The following is a 20,553-nucleotide window of genomic DNA, read 5'->3' as shown; positions in this document are numbered from 1 at the left end:
GGGATGTAAGTTTGTAACGATCACAATTTTTTCCGCCCAACCCCAGAGAAAGGTTTGTATTGCAAACCGAAATATAGGGCAAAGGTTTTTCAATACATTTTAGTTGTTTTTTTCCATTTTGTTTATTTTTGACCGCTTACGCCGTCAGGATCAGTTTACCGTCTATTTTAATAATAAGGCTATGTTGGGGCTGGACGGTTTTTAGCTTTTCTATTCTACAAAAACACATTGTACAGTGGAACCCCGATATAACGATCTTCGATATAACGATATTCCCGATATAACGATGAATATGTTATGGGGGGGGGGGGGGGGGGCCCCCGCCCCCAATAAAAAAAAAAAAAAAAAAAAAAAAAACCCCCCCCCCCCCCATATTTTACCCTTCTACGGCACTGTTATTCCCGGCAATAGTAAAATGTATGGGACGGAACCCCGATATAACGGTTCCTCGATATAACGATATAATTTTACTGCCCCCTTGGCATATCGTTATATCGGGGTTCCACTGTAATTTTATTCCCAATGTACCGCGGCACCCAAGATTTTTTCGCCTTACTACTCGGGTAATCACAAGCTCGTGTTAGATTGAAATAGCTACCAATGTTTTGGCGACCCACATGAAGAGAATACAATACAATTCCGAAAATAAGCCATATTTGTTTAACGTCCCTTACTTGTGGGCTTACTTACACGGAGAGCCGGGGGAGGGGGTTGCGTTTCAAAATATGAGATTTGTGGGGGGCGTCTTTTTTGAGTTTTACGGTATAAGAGCATCGAAGAATTGGCTTATTTGCAAGTTGCATCTCGTAAGCTACAGAAAAGTTTCTTTTTAGAGTTCGAATACACTTTTAATGTGAAAAATTCTTACATAAGAATCTATCATATGAGCTCATAAATAGCTGTTTCTACAATTCGACGGCCGAAGATATCAACAATACGATCCATGTCATTGTTGACTAGATGCGATGACAAGTAATAATTTAGGCCAAGTTTCTCATCCGGTTTTCTATAAAAAAAGAGAGCGGGTGGGCGCATTTTTTGTTATTTTTTAATTATTTATTATTTTGTTGCATTCGATACCTGTGTTCTTTGAATAATATCGATGTTTTTTCCTCCATCGTCAAATTCTCCAGGCCAGAAGTTACACTTTTACTCTTTTTACTTTTTTAGTATTTTATCTCGTATTTCTTGTATTTTTATTCGTAATATTTCATAGTTTATCCATAGTTTTAATATTCGTATTGTTCTGTGTATTTTTCTATTTTATTGTAAATAATTATTGAGGGCCACTGGTTTGTTAGTGTTTTTATGCTATTTTAGTGCTACCCTCGTTAAATAAAGAGGGTCATGAAGGGGTAAAATGGGAGCTGGGATTTGCCTCTTTTTGGGCTGGGAAAATGGGATTCTTGCACTGGGACTGGGATTTGACCACTGGGAATGGGACAAACACTTTGAAAAATGGGAATGGGATTTCTCTTCTTTGAAAGACTTTCAAGTCTCTGACTATTATTTCACACAAATACTCGAACTATCCCACTTTGATGACACAAAAAAGTTTTTTTCAGGCTTTACGCTGCGGTCACTCGCGTTAGCCGCTCGCTACGCTCGCGTTAACCCCATCTCGGGAGCCTGTTCTCAGGCTAATTATTATGTTCGTGATCAGCGGTTTGTTTAAATAGAGAATAATGCATGGTTGTGTGAAGATATACATATAAAATATATCTTCGAGTGTTCAACTTAAAGGCTTACGAGTGAGCGCAGCGACGAGTGAGATATAAATTTAAACACAAGAAGATAAATTTCATATCTCCAAGCAACCATGTATATTATTTTGTTTATTCTAAAAACGTACTAATAACGAGGTTTTTGACGATTTTTTGATGATTTCCGACTATTTCCCGAAGATTTTCAAACTGTTGTCCGAATATCATACAAATGCGTTCAAAAAGTGCTTAATAGTTCTTGAGAAACAGAGAGACGTTTGGGGAAAAAACCCTTCGTCAGTCTCACATCAGTCTTTATTAGTTTACATCATAAAAGTTAGCCTCTTTCGCAGACGTTTTTTGGGCTCGTCACGCGTATAAAAGAACGTCTACGAAGAAGGCTACATAAAAGTGTACCATAACTCATAAGTACACCATAACAGTGTACCATAACTCAACAGTGCACCATAGCAGTGTACCATACTTCATTAGTGCACCATAAAAGTGTATCATAACTCATTAATGCACCTTAACAGTGCACCATAACTCAACAATGCACCATAACTCTCACTCACTCCCTGCCCATTATGCCCACTGGCACGTAGGGCAGCAACAAAGCTCTTCCACTGCTGTCTGTCTTTGGCCAGCTGTTGGATGGTGTTCCAGCTTTGGTTTAAGCCCCTCAATTCTGTCTCTACTGTACGTCGCCATGTATTCTTGGGCCTGCCACGCTTGCGCCTCCCTTTGGGTGTCCAGTATAGTGCTGTATTTGTGATGGATTCATTTTCCTTTCGAATGACATGGCCAATCTATCTCCAGCGTCGTTGCATAATAATAGTACCCATCATCCCCCATGTCCTCCCGTTTGCACCGCAAAAGCAGATCCTCGTTGAAAATGGTCTGAGGCCAGAAGATGCGAAGTATTTTTCGCAGACTTTTGGTGTGGAAGGTTGACAGCTTCCCTAGATCACTTTCTAACATTCGCCAACATTCTGAGCCATACAAAAGGGTAGACAGGACACAGCTTTGATAGATCTTGAGCTTGGTATGTGTACTGTATTGTGATGACCGCCACACATTGTTCAGCATCCTGAAGGTGTTCCTGGCTTTGTTTAGCCGGCTCTGGATATCTATGCCTGCACCACCATCTTGTCTGAAGATGCTGCCAGATACTTAAACTGTTCGGTCATTGGGAGGTCTTTTCTATTCACCTTGACGGGTTGAGGGTTAGAGGTGTTTAGGGTCATGACCTCTGTTTTGGTGAGGCTGATGTTTAGTCTCATCTGGTGAGCGTATTTGCTCAAAAGGCTGGTCCTCTCTTGCATGTGGCTGTGGGTGTGAGAAAGCAGAGCTAAGCATCTGCAAAATCTAGATCCTCTAATGTGGAGACGAGGGTCCACCTGATGCCCCTGGGATGGTCTTCCGTAGTACGGCGCATCAGTTTTCACCCAATCGATGACTAAGTTGAATAGCAATGCAGACATCACGCAACCCTGTCTAACCCCTGTCTTTACCTCAAAACTGATATCACTGTTCTCTATGCTACAACTGAAGGCCTTATAGAAGCTCTGGATAAGTTGGACAATCTTCTGGGGAACACCATAGGCTCGAAGTATGCGCCACAAGCTGTTTTTGTGTATTCTGTCGAAAGCCTTTTGGAAATCTATAAAGTCTATGCACAGCTGCCTTTGGCACTCGGTGCATTGCTCGATGATGTTGGTCATGTTGCGTAGTGCGAATAGCTGATCTGCACAACCCCTTCTCTTGCGGAATCCAGCCTGTTCTTGCCTGAGCTGCTGATCTACTACACTGAAGATTCGAAGGATGATAATCTTTGCCAGGATTTTACTTGGAGTGGACGGAAGGGTGACGCCATGCCTGTTATTGCAGTTACTTAGTGGACCTTTCTTGTGGATCTTTATGGTGGTACCTTTGGTCCAGTCATCTGGAACTTTCTCTTGCTCCCACACTGCAGCAAACAGGGGCTGTAGAATCCTTGCTGAAAATAAAGAGCTTCCAGTGATCTCTTTCGGTGGTGTGCACCAACAGTGCACCATAACTCAACAGTGCACCATAACAGGGCACCATAAGTCATTAGTGCACCTTAACAGTGCACCATAACTCAACAGTGCACCTTAACAGTGCACCATTACTCAACAGTGCACTATAACAGTGCACCATAACTCAACAGTGCACCTATACAGTGCACCATAACTCAAGAGTGCACCTTTACAGTGCACCATAACTCAACAGTGCACCTTAACAGTGCACCATAACTCAACAGTGCACCTTAACATTGCACCATAACTCAACAGTGCACCTTTACAGTGCACCATAACTCAACAGTGCACCTTTACAGTGCACCATAACTCAACAGTGCACCTTTACAGTGCACCATAACTCAACAGTGCACCTTAACAGTGCACCATAACTCAACAGTGCACCTTTACAGTGCACCATTACTCAACAGTGCACCTTTACAGTGCACCATAATTAAACAGTGCACCTTAACAGTGCACCATAACTCAACAGTGCACCTTAACAGTGCACCTTTACAATGCACCATAACTCAACAGTGCACCTTTACAGTGCACCTTACAATCACCATTACTCAACAGTGCACCTTTACCCAGTGCACCCATAACTAAACAGTGCACCTTAACAGTGCACCATTACTCAACAGTGCACCTTAACTAACTCAACAGTGCACCTTTACAATGCACCATTACTCAACAGTGCACCTTAACAACAGTGCACCATTACTCAACAATGCACCTAACCATTACTCAACAGTGCACCTTAACCATAACTCAACAGTGCACCTTAACCATAACTCAACAGTGCACCTTAACCATTACTCAACAGTGCACCTTAACCATAACTCAACAGTGCACCTTTACACCCACAACCAGTGCACCTTAACCATTACTCAACAGTGCACCTTAACCATAACTCAACAGTGCACCTTAACCATAACTCAACAGTGCACCTTAACCATTACTCAACAGTGCACCTTTACAGTGCACCATTACTCAACAGTGCACCTTAACCATAACTCAACAGTGCACCTTAACCATTACTCAACAGTGCACCTTAACCATTACTCAACAGTGCACCTTAACCATTACTCAACAGTGCACCTTAACCATTACTCAACGGTGCACCTTAACCATAACTCAACAGTGCACCTTAACCATAACTCAACAGTGCACCTTAACCATTACTCAACAGTGCACCTTAACCATTACTCAACAGTGCACCTTAACCATAACTCAACAGTGCACCTTAACCATAACTCAACAGTGCACCTTAACCATTACTCAACAGTGCACCTTAACCATAACTCAACAGTGCACCTTAACCATAACTCAACAGTGCACCTTAACCATAACTCAACAGTGCACCTTAACCATAACTCAATAGTGCACCTTAACCATAACTCAACAGTGCACCATTACTCAACAGTGCACCTTAACCATAACTCAACAGTGCACCTTAACCATTACTCAACAGTGCACCTTAACCATTACTCAACAGTGCACCTTAACCATAACTCAACAGTGCACCTTAACCATTACTCAACAGTGCACCTTAACCATTACTCAACAGTGCACCTGTAATGGGACACTTTGTGCATGATACATAGTGTAAGGATCGGACTAAAAGCACGTGGTAGAGAGAACGATTTGACTTCGGTGTATGTTGTTGTTTGTTACTCGGCTACGCGATTAAAACAGTAAAAACGACTTCAGGAACTGTCTATATCTTCCTGTGTGACGTTTATTACACACCTTAACCATTACTCAACAGTGCACCTTAACCATTACTCAACAGTGCATCTTAACCATAACTCAACAGTGCACCTTTACAGTGCACCATTACTCAACAGTGCACCTTAACAGTGCACCATAACTCAACAGTGCACCTTAACAGTGCACCATAACTCAACAGTGCACCAAACCAACATCATATAACAGTGCACCATAAAAGTGTACCATAACTCATTTATATCTTTTTGTACGCAACAGACGGTTAAGACGAAAATCACGCGTATGGCTTTCTAAGGCACAAGAAAGACAAAAAAGTGACACCAGGTAAGGTTTTAAGTTTTATATTAACTCTTCAACTGTAAAAAGAGATATTTTTCTCAACTTTATTTCAAATCCATACAAGCTCTTATAGTACATCTATACAAACTCTCATAGTACGCTTTGGTTACCTGTGTTTTGGCCAGGGTCACCGTGGTTACTCGCGCGATTACAAGGCAAACGCACGCGGCCGGCGAAGGTGAGTGCGAGTCCTGATACTGTGGGAGAATGAGGAGAATATACAATGCTCGTCGCGTTTAACAGAGAGTGTCCGTCCTTTTCCGCATTCGGTCATACCATTGATCTCGCCTAGCGTAATCTAATTTTACTGTGCAGATCGAAGGCCAATTCCTACAAGGCTTGTAACACAATAATCAGCTCTGTTGGTTGTGGGTTTTGCTATCATGTCTAACTATAGCAGGTCGCAACGTTTGTACGAAGCCTACTGCGGTTGTTGTATCAGTATCAGCAAAGCGGAATTGCAATCGAGGGCAATAGACAGACAAATAGCTGAAGACAGAGTTCGATACCGTAGGCAGATAAACGTGTTGCTTTCAGGGACCCCACGAAGCGGGAAGAGCACGTTCTTAAGGCAATCGAGCATGTTATTTGGCAAGGATTTCGACAACGATGAATTAAATGAATTTCGGCCCATAATTTATGGCGAGATTCTCAAGGGCATGAAGGTCCTGGTTGATGCTTGGAGAAACTGAAGACTGGAATGGCAAGATCCTTCGAACGAACAGCACGCAGAAAAGATCTTGAATTTCAAAGCACCACAATACATCGACACGGACAAGTTTATGGGCTATCTCGAGAGTTTAAAGAGTCTTTGGTTGGATATAGCGATTCAAGATGCGTACGACAGAAGAAGAGAATTTCAAATGGTGAGAACGCGCATTATTTTATTTTTGTATGTAGGATGTTAAATCCCTGATCGTGACACACATATAACGCTCGCGAAAAACAGCAACTTCTTTAACTGGCGAGCATGCAGCGTGTTCATGACTTCGCAGTAATATTATCGGCAGGTGTATATTTGGCCAATGTAATATGCATATTGAACTCGACTTTAAACCGTCGAACTGTTACGGATCATGACAGCTATTAAAAAAAAACTGAAAAGTGTCAAAAATTCATTATTCAACAGGTAACACTATGTACAAACTCGTCCTTGTCAATCGAATCTGTCATCCTGATGTAAATTGCAATTTACACCGATTAGATCCATTACCATTTATTTCTGCGCCTTTTTTTCGTTTTGAAATTAGGCCATCCCAATAAAATGTTACGTTTCCCATCGCCCGACCGACCCATTTTTTTCGAAAAGTAAAAAAAAAAATTCCAGGTTCACTATTCAAAGAAGCAAGTACTTCAATTTACAAGCACACGATCTTGTTTTATTAACACAATTGGTATGATGTGATGTCTTTGTTTTTAATAAACATCGATACAACGTTATTTTAAAACTGTTAAGGAATAACGAACGAAAAGACCACGTTTTCGAGTTGACTTTTGTAATCAGGCTTTCTTACGTAGCAGCCGGGCCTTTTCTGGAACCCAGAACCCTTCAAGTGTTCATCCTTTTTTTTTTTTTGCCCGACCGACCGACCGACCCACCATCACAAGGGACGGGGCGATGGAAAACGAAACATTTTATTGGGATGGCCTTACCATAATTACCATATAGTGGGAGTCCTCCAGTTAGTAGTATCAGAAGAACATTCAAGAAATGAGGAAAACTGTTTGAAAACGTTTGAAAATAACAACATAGCCCTTAGGACTTCGTATCGTCAAATTACATAATTCATTCAGTCAATCTACGCCAGAAACACAACATAGAAGTAGTAACAGCAGAAGCAGCAGCAGTAGCAGTAGTAGTAGTAGTAGTAGTAGTAGTAGTCGTAGTAGCAGTAGCAGTAGCAGTAGCAGTAGCAGTAGCAGTAGCAGTAGCAGTAGCAGTAGCAGTAGCAGTAGCAGCAGCAGCAGCAGCAGCAGCAGCAGCAGCAGCAGTGGTAGTAGTAGTAGCAGCAGCAGCAGCAGCAGCAGCAGCAGTAGCAGTAGCAGCAGCAGCAGTAGCAGCAGTAACATCATCAGCAGCAATGGCAGTGGTAGAGGTAGTGATACTATAATTGGTAGTTCTGTGTGGTTGTTGATGCTGATGGTGTCGAGTGTTGCTAGTACATTCTTTAAAGCGTTCTCGCTTTGGTTTAATTTATTTAACCATTCCATTTTCCAGGAGGAACCATCCAAATACTTTCTCAGACATTTAGACCGGATTGGTGAGCCGGTGAGTGTTCTTATTTCAGCTAATTATCAAGCGATTGTACTGACTAATGATGCATCTTCTGTATGAAAACAAGCCTTAAAGGGACTGTGTCACGGATTTAAGTGAAATCAGTTTAGTGATGGGAAATGACCAATAACACAACAAATACAAAAGAAGGTACGGATGGCCAAAAGTGACGAAGATTGAAACGGATTGGGATATGGGTTTTTTGAAATATTGTTGGGCTGAACAGTTTTCAAAGTTAGTCCTGTTTGCTTGAAACTCTAAATTTTAACCTCCGGAAGACACATTTGGTTGCAGTGAAGCTATGGTTTTGTCATTAAGATCCATTGAATAAATTTATTTGCCCACATAAATTTTGTAGCAAGCATTTGGCAAAACTAAATAAAATAAACTTAACTCAGCCGTGACACAGTTCCTTTAACTTTAAATAAATTATCTTGACTCACATACTTCTTCTTTACTGAAGGAATACCTGCCCACGAAATTAGATGCTCTCTATGCGAAGGAAGCAAAATGCCATGGCGGAGTTGTAGAGTACGATTTAGACATGCACACGTGCGGACTCATTATGAACGTGACCCGTGTAAAAGACCAGGGATTTCTTAGCTACCGGGGTTGCTTCTCACGCCTTCAATCCGCTTGTTTTATGGATATCAGGACATATCACACCAGTATTATTTTCTTGGTGTCGTCAAATTTTTACGACCCAGTTGAAGAAAGCCCAGGAGTGAATTGTCTTGAGTATTCGTGCGACCTCTTTGAAAGATTATTAATGTTCAACGACCGTTTCTCTGTTTACGCGTCAATTATCCTGTTATTTACTAAAACCGACCTCTTAGCGGAAAAGATCAAACACTCGAACATCACGGACTACTTCCCAGAGTTTCAGGGTGATCCACAAAAGCTGGAAGATGTGCAAAGGTTCATTTTACAGATGTTTGATAGCAAGCGACGAGAGGGGTCTGTTGGTCTTTATCATCATTTTATGACAGCCAGTGACACTGAAAATTTTAGTTTTGTAGTCGCTGCAGTTAAAGATACTATATTGCAAAACGATTTAAAGTCACTGGAGAAGCAGTAACTCAAAAACCCAAAGAAATGTAGTTTAAAGTGTTTAAGATATTGTACTTAAAAACAGATGTCATGTTAAAAAACATGAACTATAGGATATTGAGCTAACAACAAAAATCGAGGAGTTTGTGTACATAAATTCTTGACATGTAATACAAGAAACAGTTTACAATTTGTTGTCGTATTTCGTTTCAGAATTATAAAGCAAGAAATTTAACAGTGATTTAATAAACGTTTGCTGGCGTGGTTTTCTTATCGACCACATACGTAGTTCCATTGTAAATAAGGTCCACAATATGAAAAAATGTCGGATTTGTAAGTAGATATGGCTAGTGTTGTTTTGGTATATTTCCTGCAGTTATCTTTAAATTTGCAGTAAGCCACTAACTTCCTGAAACCTCTCTTTTCATTCGTTCGTTAACTGTTGTCTGTTGTTTTAAGATTAAATTGCGTGCCTCGTTCCGAGAGGTAGTTACCATGACTAATAATAGGAAATAATAATAAACAGGTTCTTATTTGCGCATTTAACTACTACTCGAGACTACTGACGTCTTTAACCGAGAATAGTCGAGAGAATTCTCGACTACTCTCGACTACCCTTTATTTAGCTCCCGCAGAGGTTGTCCCTCGGCCAAGAGTAGACACGCCCTCTCTATCAGGCTCAATGAGTCCATTTTCAGAACGATGTTTCCTTAAAATGAAAAATTATCAGAATGGTACTTACCTTTCCCGCTGTCTTCACGGTAACGAACGCGTATGCAGCGATTGGACACTCTCTGCACTGTTGCGGACCTACATAACCTACTTTGATAACCAGGTAATCATCGAACACATGAAAACGTTTTCAGAGCTAACCTTAATCTTGAGCTGAACCCAATAAAAAGGCTTACCTGTCTCGAATAATATTCTTTGCCTGATGACTCCTTACTTTATTTGGGGAGGCTCCACCCCGAGGTCCAAACCCTCACCTTTTAATACACCATTTCATTTTTATTCCTAATTTTTTCATATACCTTCGATAAAATTAGAAAATGATATCCATTTTGCATACCAGCGGGATACTGCAACTATTTCTAAACTCTTCGCTTGAATAACCCCTTAGCATACTTAATTATATGAAGCAATCGTTCAGTTGGTACAAGACATTTTGAAAAACATTGTAAATGCCTAAAAGACAATTTTCCTTACCTTTTCTATACTCCTACACGTGAAATGCCTACCCTTTTAGATACTTCAAGCCTGATAAAGGCGCCCCTTTCGTGCGGAGCACCTCCACGTACAGTCCACTATAGGGAGTACTACTCTCCCCAGGCCAAAAGAAAGAGTTCGACAGTGCTATTCTTTTGCTAACTAAAGTGCTTCCCTCTGTCTGAGTGAGGTATTATTCGTTACGGAATCAAAACTATTTTTAACATTTTTTTATTTCGAAAACATTTACATTTTACAAATACACTTATAAATAAAAAAGTGAGAAAATGATACACACTGCTTACAACCATACATTACATTGCCTTACGCTAATTTCGACTTATTTACAAATACAAGACTTACAGCTAGGCATACACATCTTTATTACTAACATTTCAAAAACGTTTGGTTCATTTTAATTGTTTATATCCATTATTAGCCTTTTATACATCATTTTTTGTTCAACATTGCTTACTCGTTTTTTTGAAAGAGTCAGGAATTTTCTAATTAACAATTAGACTACGAGCCCGAGTTTTCTATGAGCAATTATAGTTAACCACTAAATTTTCTCCGATTCTGATTGGTTTAAATTGAACACGTGACGCGATAGTGCCCGCGCGCCGGAGGGCACTATCAGCCCTTATAGTTCACCACTAAATTTTCTCCGATTCTGATTGGTTTAAATTGAACACGTGACGCGATAGTGCCCGTCCGCCGGAGGGCACTATCAGCCCATAGTGCCCTCCCGTGAAAAATGCCCGGATCGATAGTGCCCGCCCGTGACTGTTTTTTTGTAAACAAGCTGCCTGCAGACAAAAAAACCCAACCAAATTCACTGCATTTAGTGGGTTTCTCGTCTGTTTTTGCTGACGACAGGTAAAGCAAAATCACGTGATCTATTTTAACCAATTGCGCGCGTGGACGAAGAATTGTATATTAAGAGAGTATAAAGCACGCTGCTTACGAGTGCTCTCGCCATCTTTTACCGTGTGTGCGCGTGCAGCTTGCGGATCATTTCAAATCTTGCTGTTTTAGCAAACCGAGGAGAATTTTCAAGGTTTGAGTGGTTCAGCTCTATCAAAAAGTAACGATAAGACCTCAAGTAGTGCTTAACGTGCTTTTGTTTCAAAAATTCAGACGCGTTTTTGAAATAAAAGGAATTTGTAGATCAACAGGCTTTTGACGCCGTCGAGTACGATCCGTCACGCCATTCCGCGCGCGCATCCTGAGATAACATCTTGTTTAAATCCAATTTCTCTTAAGTTTTAAGTAAAACTTTATTATAAAACAAATAAAAAAGCCTTGGCCGTGCTTTGTTCTGTTATAAACCACTCAAGGAAGTGACGATAGCACCCTACACTTCTTTCGTGCTCTCGTCACTTCCTTGCGTGCTTTATAACAGAACAAAGCACGGCCAAGGCTTATTTATTTGTTAAAGAACATAGCTGAAAACTATAGAAGCCCGGTACCCCGGATGTGCGAATTGTTTGTCGAATGTCGCTGAACGACTTCGTCGACTTCGCCTCTATTCTCTTGTTTTGTTGTTTAAATGATGCTTTAAAGCAGCAAGTTTTTTATCAGAAACGTTTTACTTGCTTAAATGGAAGTAAGACAGTGTCAAAGGAAGCGACAGATGAAGAAAGAATCGTTGAAATCTGTTGGTTTTTCTCTGGAGTTGTGTACGCCATGGAAAACGATCTTCTAGTAGGTAAATAGAAAACAGTGGGAGAACCAATCAGAATCGCGGATTTGCAATAGAACACAGCTGAGTTTCTACTACTAGGCCTTAGTAGAAACTCAACCGTGTTCTATTGAAAATCCGCGAATCTGATTGGTTCTCCAACTGTTTTCTATTTTAACAATAGAGTGTTTCTGTCGAGGAACTATCGGCTGATAGTTGCCCCGCGGAAATTTGATGTTCTTAATGTGAGAAATATAAATACTTTGTTGTAATCAATATACTCTTTAAACTCAACATAACTTCAATAATAGTTACACTCCTTCTTATAAAAGCGTGAACACTAAAAAATATGTCTGGAATGTTTATGTTTAGCCAATCACATGCGAGAACTTCAGACCGCAGAAACCACAAACAACAAATGGGTTTCCATCGGTCACGGAGCAACTTTAGTTCTTATTTTGTTTCAGGATACACGCTCTGTCTTTTTCAGGAATTTAAAGAACTGCTATTCTGTCGTATCGAGGGCCATCCAGAACAAGGTTTCAGGGCTTTTTGAAGGAAAAAAAAAAGGACGGTTCCTTCAGCGACGTTATACGACATGGTTCAGTGCATGCAGTATGTTGTAGACACGTCTAGACATAAGATGTAAACACGATAAACCAAAAATAAAATACAAAATTGTGGAGTTTTCGTTACTGATTGTAAATCTTTTCGGTAGAACAAGAGATTCGATTTATTTCGGCAAACGATTTCAACCCTAAGGCAATCAGAGGTTCCGTGATCGTAAGACTGCAAACTGTAAAGGCTCCAGACGAAAATTATTCAAAATGTGGCCGTGATAACAGATTGGTGCAAAGTAAACACCTCAATCGCTTGATTTTCGCTTTTCCTTCCCGCTATCGTTTCGCTGATATCGAAGAAACGAACCTTCCTTCTATCAGTGTTTAGGTCTGCTACAATAGTTGGGGTGAGATAAAAACCGGAAAATGCAAGCTTACCTCAGTTCAAATTGTAACATGCCATCAGGCGAACGGTAACTGCAGAAACGAATTCGTTACAATTTTTGAAAATTGGCGGCAACTGGGGCAAATCGTGGCATCGGGCGCATTGGTTTTTCAATTTTTTCTATAAAAAAATCACTCATACATATTCTTCAGTACGGCAGTGAATGTTCTCAAAAAGAAAGGAATTACAATTAGTGTTTCCTTGTAAATTGGAGCGCAACGAGAACCGAATATTGTTCCGTGACCGATGGAAACCCATCATTCGTTGTTTGTGGTTTCTGCGGTCTGAAGTTCTCGCATGTGATTGGTTAAAACACAAAGAACATTCCAGACATATTTTAAGTGTTCACGCTTTAATAAGAAGGAGTGTAAAAAATTAAAAAATAAATAAAAAATAATAAAAATAAGATAAAAAATAGTTAAAAATGAGAAAAATCTTTCGAAATGAAACGACCTTTTATGGTTTGGATCGGTTTTATGTCAATTTGTTGCTCAAAAGTTGCCAAGGAAGGCAAAAGTTGCCTTAGGTTGCTGGCACTACAGAAAGTTGCTCAAAACGCTAAATGTTGCTCAAAAGTTGCCGAGCACAATCTATTTATGCCTACTTATAAGAACGTAAAAATTGGAGGTTTTTGGACTGCAGTCCTTATGCCCTCGTTTTCTATGAGCGATAGTCAACTCGGCTGCGCCTCGTTGACTATTTTAACAATAGAGTGTTTCTGTCGAGGAACTATCAGCTGATAGTTGCCCCGCGGAAATTTGATGTTCTTAAAACAAATATTAGCCCGAGAAGCGAAGCTTCGAGGGCAAATATGCTAGTTTTAAGAACATCAAATTTCCAAGGGGCAACTATCAGACCGATAGTTCAGAGACAGAAACACTCTATTGTCTTTATTGTTCACCACTAAATTTTCTTCCGCGCGCACATACAAAAACAAGCATCGTGAATTATTTTTACTTTTGAGGACAAAAAACTCAATTGAAAGCCGAAATTTAACAAACGAAACAAAACCAGACGAGAAACCCACTAAATGCAGTGAATTTGGTTGGGTTTTTTTGTCTGTAGGCAGCTTGTTTACAAAAAACAGTCACGGGCGGGCACTATCGATCCGGGCATTTTTCACGGGAGGGCACTATGGGCTGATAGTGCCCTCCGGCGGATGGGCACTATCGCGTCACGTGTTCAATTTAAACCAATCAGAATCGGAGAAAATTTAGTGGTGAACTATAATCGCTCATAGAAAACTCCGGCTCGTAGTCTAATTGTTAACAAGAAGCTTGAGAAGCTTAAAATCGGGCGCTTAATAATTAGCTATCTGTTTTGACTTGAAAGGCAGGGTACAGTACAGTAAAAATCACTGGAAAAATAGTCACTTAAACCTATTCAGGCCGGGGGGGGGGGGACTTTTGAGGCCCGCACTGACTTTGGACGCTTATAACTTTTTCAAGATTCAACCAAACGCTGCCAAACTTTACGAGTTTATTTAAAATTTATCTCGCAATAATTTGGTAGGATTAGTTATTGTGCCAGTAACTTGAAATCACCATGAACGTCATTTTGACAGGCTTGTTTTCCCAAATTTGAATTTTTCGTGTTTCTATTTAATAATGAAAATCTGGAATGTTTTCAAGATTGCATTATTACTTAATGACATAATGGTCTCAATTTATAAAAATATATTTCGCACAATACAAATAAACGATTGAACTAGACGTCTAGAAAATATAAATTTGTAACACTTAGCAAAGTGCAGCCTTTTCGCAATACTTAATAAAGGCGGATTTTTTACCTGAAGACCAATTTTTCCAACGCTTTAGGTGGCTGACGCATTTCAGTATTTTCCAGCCCTTACACTTTAATGGAACAGTATACAACTTCTAATCAGGTAACTACTATTGTCAAGAAAATGATCACAACTTATTGACCAATGATTAGGTATTTGTTTCATACCATTACTGTAATAGCAACTGGTGAATAGTAGTACTGACCCAAAGTATAAGGGCTGGAAAACACTGAAAACCATTTCAGCCGCGTTTCAAGGAATCCAAAAAAGCTTTACTTATCCCATATATATTTGTTTTGCAGTATTTTGTTAATTTTTGGACGATTTTGGGGGATGTCTGAGAGGCGATAGTTTTTCTCAAAGGATTAGTAAAATTTAGACAAATAAGATATATTGGAGATTTAATGTGATTTTAAAATTTAAATTTGAAGTTAAAAATTGGTGAACGGACACCAAACAGTCTCCTGACAACCCGGAGTGCTCTTGCGAGGGGGTCAACTGTTTGGAGGTGTTTCCATTCTTTTCTTCAATCCCTTCTTTAAATCTCTTAAAGTTCCATTCAAATTCAGGTAGAACCCCACCTTAAGTTTTGTTCTTGTGAGAAAACAACAGAAGTCAAAGGTTGCGTGATATAACCAAGCATGGATTTTAATTCTCCCTCCCTTTCCATCTCCTTAGCCTTTCACCCCCAACTGTCCCTCCCTTTCTGCTCTCATTCAATTAAATGTTTGTTTACATTTCCTAACCAATTCAGTATCGTACTAATCTGTGCCAAGCAATCAGAAAATAACAGAAATTTGCCTTAATTTTGATCTCCCATACCAAGACCTTAGAGTATAAACCGCAAATAAAACAAAACACACTTGATAATAATTCTCTGAGGTTATACACCTTGCAGTATTAACGTACTAACTAACTTGATAACAAACTCCATGTCGTACTAAGGATTTTTACTGATCAACACAGAAAATAAGTTCACAATGGTTTGTTCCCAAAACGTGTTTTACTGTACAGAGGGTCTGTATATTGACCTGTAACTTGTATACGGCCGTATTGAAAAATTCAGAACGAACCGACTTCTGCCCGCTACCATGATATCATGTTGAAAAATTAGCTCGTTCGAAACCGTAGCAAAATCGTTAGAGACAGACAAGATACAGCCGTTTACTGGCAGTCTTTGAAAATCCTGAATTTCGTCAAAATGAGCCAAAATAAAGTTTTAAAATTTCCTTTATCAATATGGTTCTTATCTTTTTATTCAATTCTATGAACTGCTTTTATGCAGTACTGTCCACAAAGATTTCAATTTCCTCAAAGTTTCGGGACAAATGGATACAAAATATTTCGTGCAGAATGTAATTTGATTAAGCGAATGTTTTCACGTCTATAAATACTTCAAGCAGTGAATGAAAAACCGTTTTGTTTCATCGATGAGAACCACTTTCAAATAGTTAATGCATAAAAAATAACAATCAGATCAGAATACAATAATTATTAATGTAAGGTCTCGCTATTATGTCTCGGCAGAGATACTTCTTTTTTGCAAGTTCAAATGTATGCAAATTTCGTGTGAAATATAATTCGATTCCATTGTCTTGTTTACAAACTCTTTCTTAAGAAAGTTGTATTTTCGTGAATAAAACCCATTGGCCTGTTTTGTTTTCCTGATCATGTTTGTCTGTGATTTTTACAAAACATCTGGTCTTTTTTTTCGGAACTTTAAGTTGTACAAAAATTCCTATTTTGAACACAGATGTGTTCAAAATTGGTATTTAATTATAATTATTCGAAGTTTTCATTTTCAAGTCATCTTTTCATTCGATAGCTTTACTGATCTCGTAAAAAATTCCATTCAAGTTCACACCAATACTGTACATTGCCAATGTTTTGCTGACGTCTTGAGAAGTGCCTTTCTAACGTCACTAGTCAAATCTGAAATATATCCAAACCATGTTGTGCAAACATTCTACATTTTGTGACAGGCGACTTTGACGCCCAACTGTGCGGAAATGAAAATCGACATTTTTCTTGCTAAATATATAAAACATAGTTTTAAAGTGGAGTCCGCCTCAAAAAAATGTACCGCCAGATCACACTGCTATTTGTAGAAACCAGCAAAGCGTCTAGTTTCAAAGTTTCCCACAAAAACATTGCGTGACATGAATGACGTTACCCCTTTTATTTACAAAAATAGCTTCAATTTGTCAAAGCAACTACAGTTTCACAATGGTGATTATTAGTACTTTACCCCTTAAGCATTTTTCTCTGTCCTCCCGCCGAAGCAAAGAAGAGAACCAGATTGCAGATTAGCCCAAAAGTCGACCCAGTGTTCCTACAACGATTTACTGTCAAAACTGAAATGAAACCGATTGGCCCAGGCTATCCCCGTCATTTTTAGCCGACAGGAGACTATCGTCTAGGACGACCAAAGGGTAAACTATAAATCGGCCACGCCCGATTAATTATCAACTGCCTCGTCCCCAGGCGCCGGTCGGCCGGACGGCAAAGGCTGTAAGGCGGGAAAACAGGGAGCGCGGGGGGTTGATGGTTAGGGAGCGAGCCAGGCCCATAACGCCAAGCGAACCGTGTATGTCAGTCCCACAACACCAAGCGAACCGTGCACTACCAAGGAGGAGGACGCCTGGGGACGAGGCAGCCTTATCAAGGCTTTTGACGCCATCTTGTGCAACGCGGTTAGAAATTACAGTGTTTGTATGGAAATCCGACGCAAATATCTTTTACAAAAATTGAATTCTGGACAACTTATGAATTGTAAAGTTAAGATACTAGGCAAACGTTTTTATTCGCCGAGTTTGAAGGATGTAGATGGGTTAGAAAGCGTTCAGTTACGTTTTTAATTTGCCGTACATTTGTCTATATACCATGATTGACGCGGTTCGCGGGAAAACTTAATTCCGGTAATTCACAAGTTGTCCAGAATTCAATTTTTGTAAAAGATATTTGCCGTCGGATTCCCATACAAACACTGTAATTTCTACACGCTTTGCCTACTCGTCAAGATGGCGTCGAAAACCGTGATAAGGCCTTTTGAAGCATGCACGAAAACAAATCATTAAGTGGCAAACTAGAAACTAAGGTATAATATAGAATTTAACAAGGCGTAATCATTATACATTGCCTAACCCAAGCGCTATTCTCTATCAACTAGTAGTTTCTAAGTGTTGCGGATGTTGCAATCACCAAATGACGCCAATAAACAATACCCAAACCACAGCACATTAGCTAACCAACAGTAGTTGCCGCTACACAACGTTATACCCGACATCTTGGATTTCAGCGTGATAACAACCTGGGATGGGGACGAGTTTCGAGTTTATACAGCTACAGGTCAGTACAACAACACTACAACGCCGTTAGTCACCAGGGGAGGGCTTTCTTTATACTACTGTACTAGATTTAAATAGCAGGAAAACATGAGTCGTTTTTGGCAAATCGTTGTTGTAACTTTCATATGTATAAGACAAGAGTGACGGGGACTGGGGTCCACCTTACGGGGTGGGAGGGGATCTAAAACAAGTATCAGAAAGGATATGGAGCCCTCAAAACGTAGACTGTTCGCATCCTCTATATTTTTCACTGAACTCGAAGAAAGAAGGGAAAGAGCGAGCGAGAGGGGATGGGGCAGTAGGACGAGCGAAACATAATTTTTCTCGCTTATCCTGACACCCCCCCCCCCCCACCCATCGCTCGCGCTTTCGCTTTCGCGCTACCGTCCAGTTCGATTTTTTTCGCGCGTTCAACTAGATCAAAGAAAAATACCAGAAAACAGTTGGCGGTGAACATTCTACTCACTGCAGAAATCAGTTGTAGCAAGGCCATCCTTATTGCGCCCTCCGGCACACAATTCCAGTGGCTAGCGGAGGTGAATCAAGTGAACAAACCGGAAGTAGGCACCAGATTACTGATTTCGCTCCCACGAAAGCGGATCTCAGACAAGCTTGATGAGACCCGATAAGTCTACCAAAACAAGGATCAGGACACCTTTGCGAATTGTAATTAACGCAAAGAATCATTCAACACCACCCCCGACACATTCTGTTTTTAGCTTTCTTGCAAGATAGTAAGGCTATTTTTATCCTCTTGAGGGCTAAAACAATATTGTGAAAAGATTGTTCGCCACTTATATTTCTATTTATTAACACGGATGTCATTTATCGGCAAACAAGGAAACATAAATGTGCCCCCGTAAAGAAAAGGTTGATTAAACCGGAATGAAAAAACGTGCTTAGATAAAATTCCTTCTATAAACAAGTTTTTGAATAAAAGTATTTTTCCTTTATTAAGCCATCGGGAGCTGACGATCAATGGAGGAAAAATCCAATCAAACTTCTGTTAAATTTTATCAGGCTACTGTGATCTGTTTTTATTATTTAATTATTATTTTTTAAAACCTGCATTTGTCAATAGTTTATGCGGCAGAGAATGAGCTTTTTGTTCATGTCTGGCTATTTTTTTTGCAATATTATAAACTTTCCGGGTTTAAAAATCATTTCTATGTCAAAGGGATGGGATGGTAGTTATCAGTCCCTCTCAAAGTCTTGCAAATTGCGTCCCTTATGCCAGTTCTATTTATAGCATAGTTAGTTTCGCACCATTTGAAAAGAAATGCTTTTGAACAGTGTTTCAACAAGCAAGTTTCAGTAAAATAATGTATGTTAGTCGAAATTTGATAGCCAGTAGATATTGACTTTAATGAATGGTCGCGTTTATGAATTAAGCATTTTTAAAAGGGCTTAATTACGTCAAAGATATTTGTTTTGCAAAATGTAAAGGTTGCCATTTCAATCTTTTAATTCCAGACACGACACTGTTTTCAGCAACAAAGAAGATCAGATAAGGTATACATCAGCCGAGTATACTTTTTTATATGTATAATTTTTAATATTTATATTTGAGGGTCTGTCAAGTTCAGTGAACAATTTCTCGACAGTGAAGAGTATCAATTGCATTTTTAAAACGTTACATTTACAAATTTCTCAATGACGTCAATAGATAATTGAAATTGTTTATAGGATTTCAGCATTCGAATCCATATCGTAAATTGCAAATAAAAAGTAATAAATATACGGGGGAAAGTTAGTAATAATAATGATTTCAAATGTCAAAAAAGCACAGCTCAGATACAATTCAGATAAAAACAAACATGTATGTATTCGAAGGCAACGTAAAAGACATAAGGATCTATTCAAGAACATTTCAACTTAATTTTTATAAAGTTTGCATTTGGATGAAAAGTAATCAGACATATAGACCTCAAAGTTCAGCAATATGGTGCAGATATTTTCCGAAATTAGCAGTAACTGATATGTTGTTATCTGCGAGTGCCGCGAAAATAGTTTTATAAACTTCGCATTTCAAGCCCAGGATTTGTTCATTATTTAATATTCTTTCGCTGACTTGATAGTAAAATGCTTGATTTTAAACTGGGCCTGAAAAAAACATCGAAAATCGGTGAACTCGAGAATGTCGAAAAACATGTTGCCATGTTTTGCTTGTTATGGTTGCTATTGTTACCACGTTGAAATTGTTTTCTCTTGGCTAATTTTCGAAAAGAACACTTAAACCAGTAATTATCCTTCCTGGAGCTAGCCGGAGCAATAAAATGTGTTTAACATAATTAGCGGCGAAAATCAGGTCTCCAAACGTGTTAAAATACGTGTTCCTTCCGGTGAGCTCTTTTATTGGTCGGACTGATCAAAGGCCAGGTTCTCCATAGCTCC

General features: G+C 39.5%; 1 pseudogene across 1 annotated transcript; it reads left to right on the top strand.

Moving 5' to 3' along the window:
* The first annotated feature begins 5,800 nt into the window (after window positions 1–5,800).
* On the top strand, window positions 5,801–9,676 carry LOC144632747 (guanine nucleotide-binding protein subunit alpha-13-like; annotated as a pseudogene). Its single transcript, XR_013566937.1, has 4 exons — window positions 5,801–6,678; window positions 8,031–8,081; window positions 8,551–9,330; window positions 9,361–9,676. The product of XR_013566937.1 is annotated as a guanine nucleotide-binding protein subunit alpha-13-like (transcript).
* Window positions 9,677–20,553: the final 10,877 nt, after the last annotated feature.

Source organism: Oculina patagonica, chromosome 12 (assembly GCF_052425735.1).
Source record: "Oculina patagonica isolate OP01 chromosome 12, crgOcupat, whole genome shotgun sequence".
Classification (NCBI taxonomy): domain Eukaryota; kingdom Metazoa; phylum Cnidaria; class Anthozoa; order Scleractinia; family Oculinidae; genus Oculina; species Oculina patagonica.
This window is presented reverse-complemented; position numbering and strand designations above follow the sequence as displayed.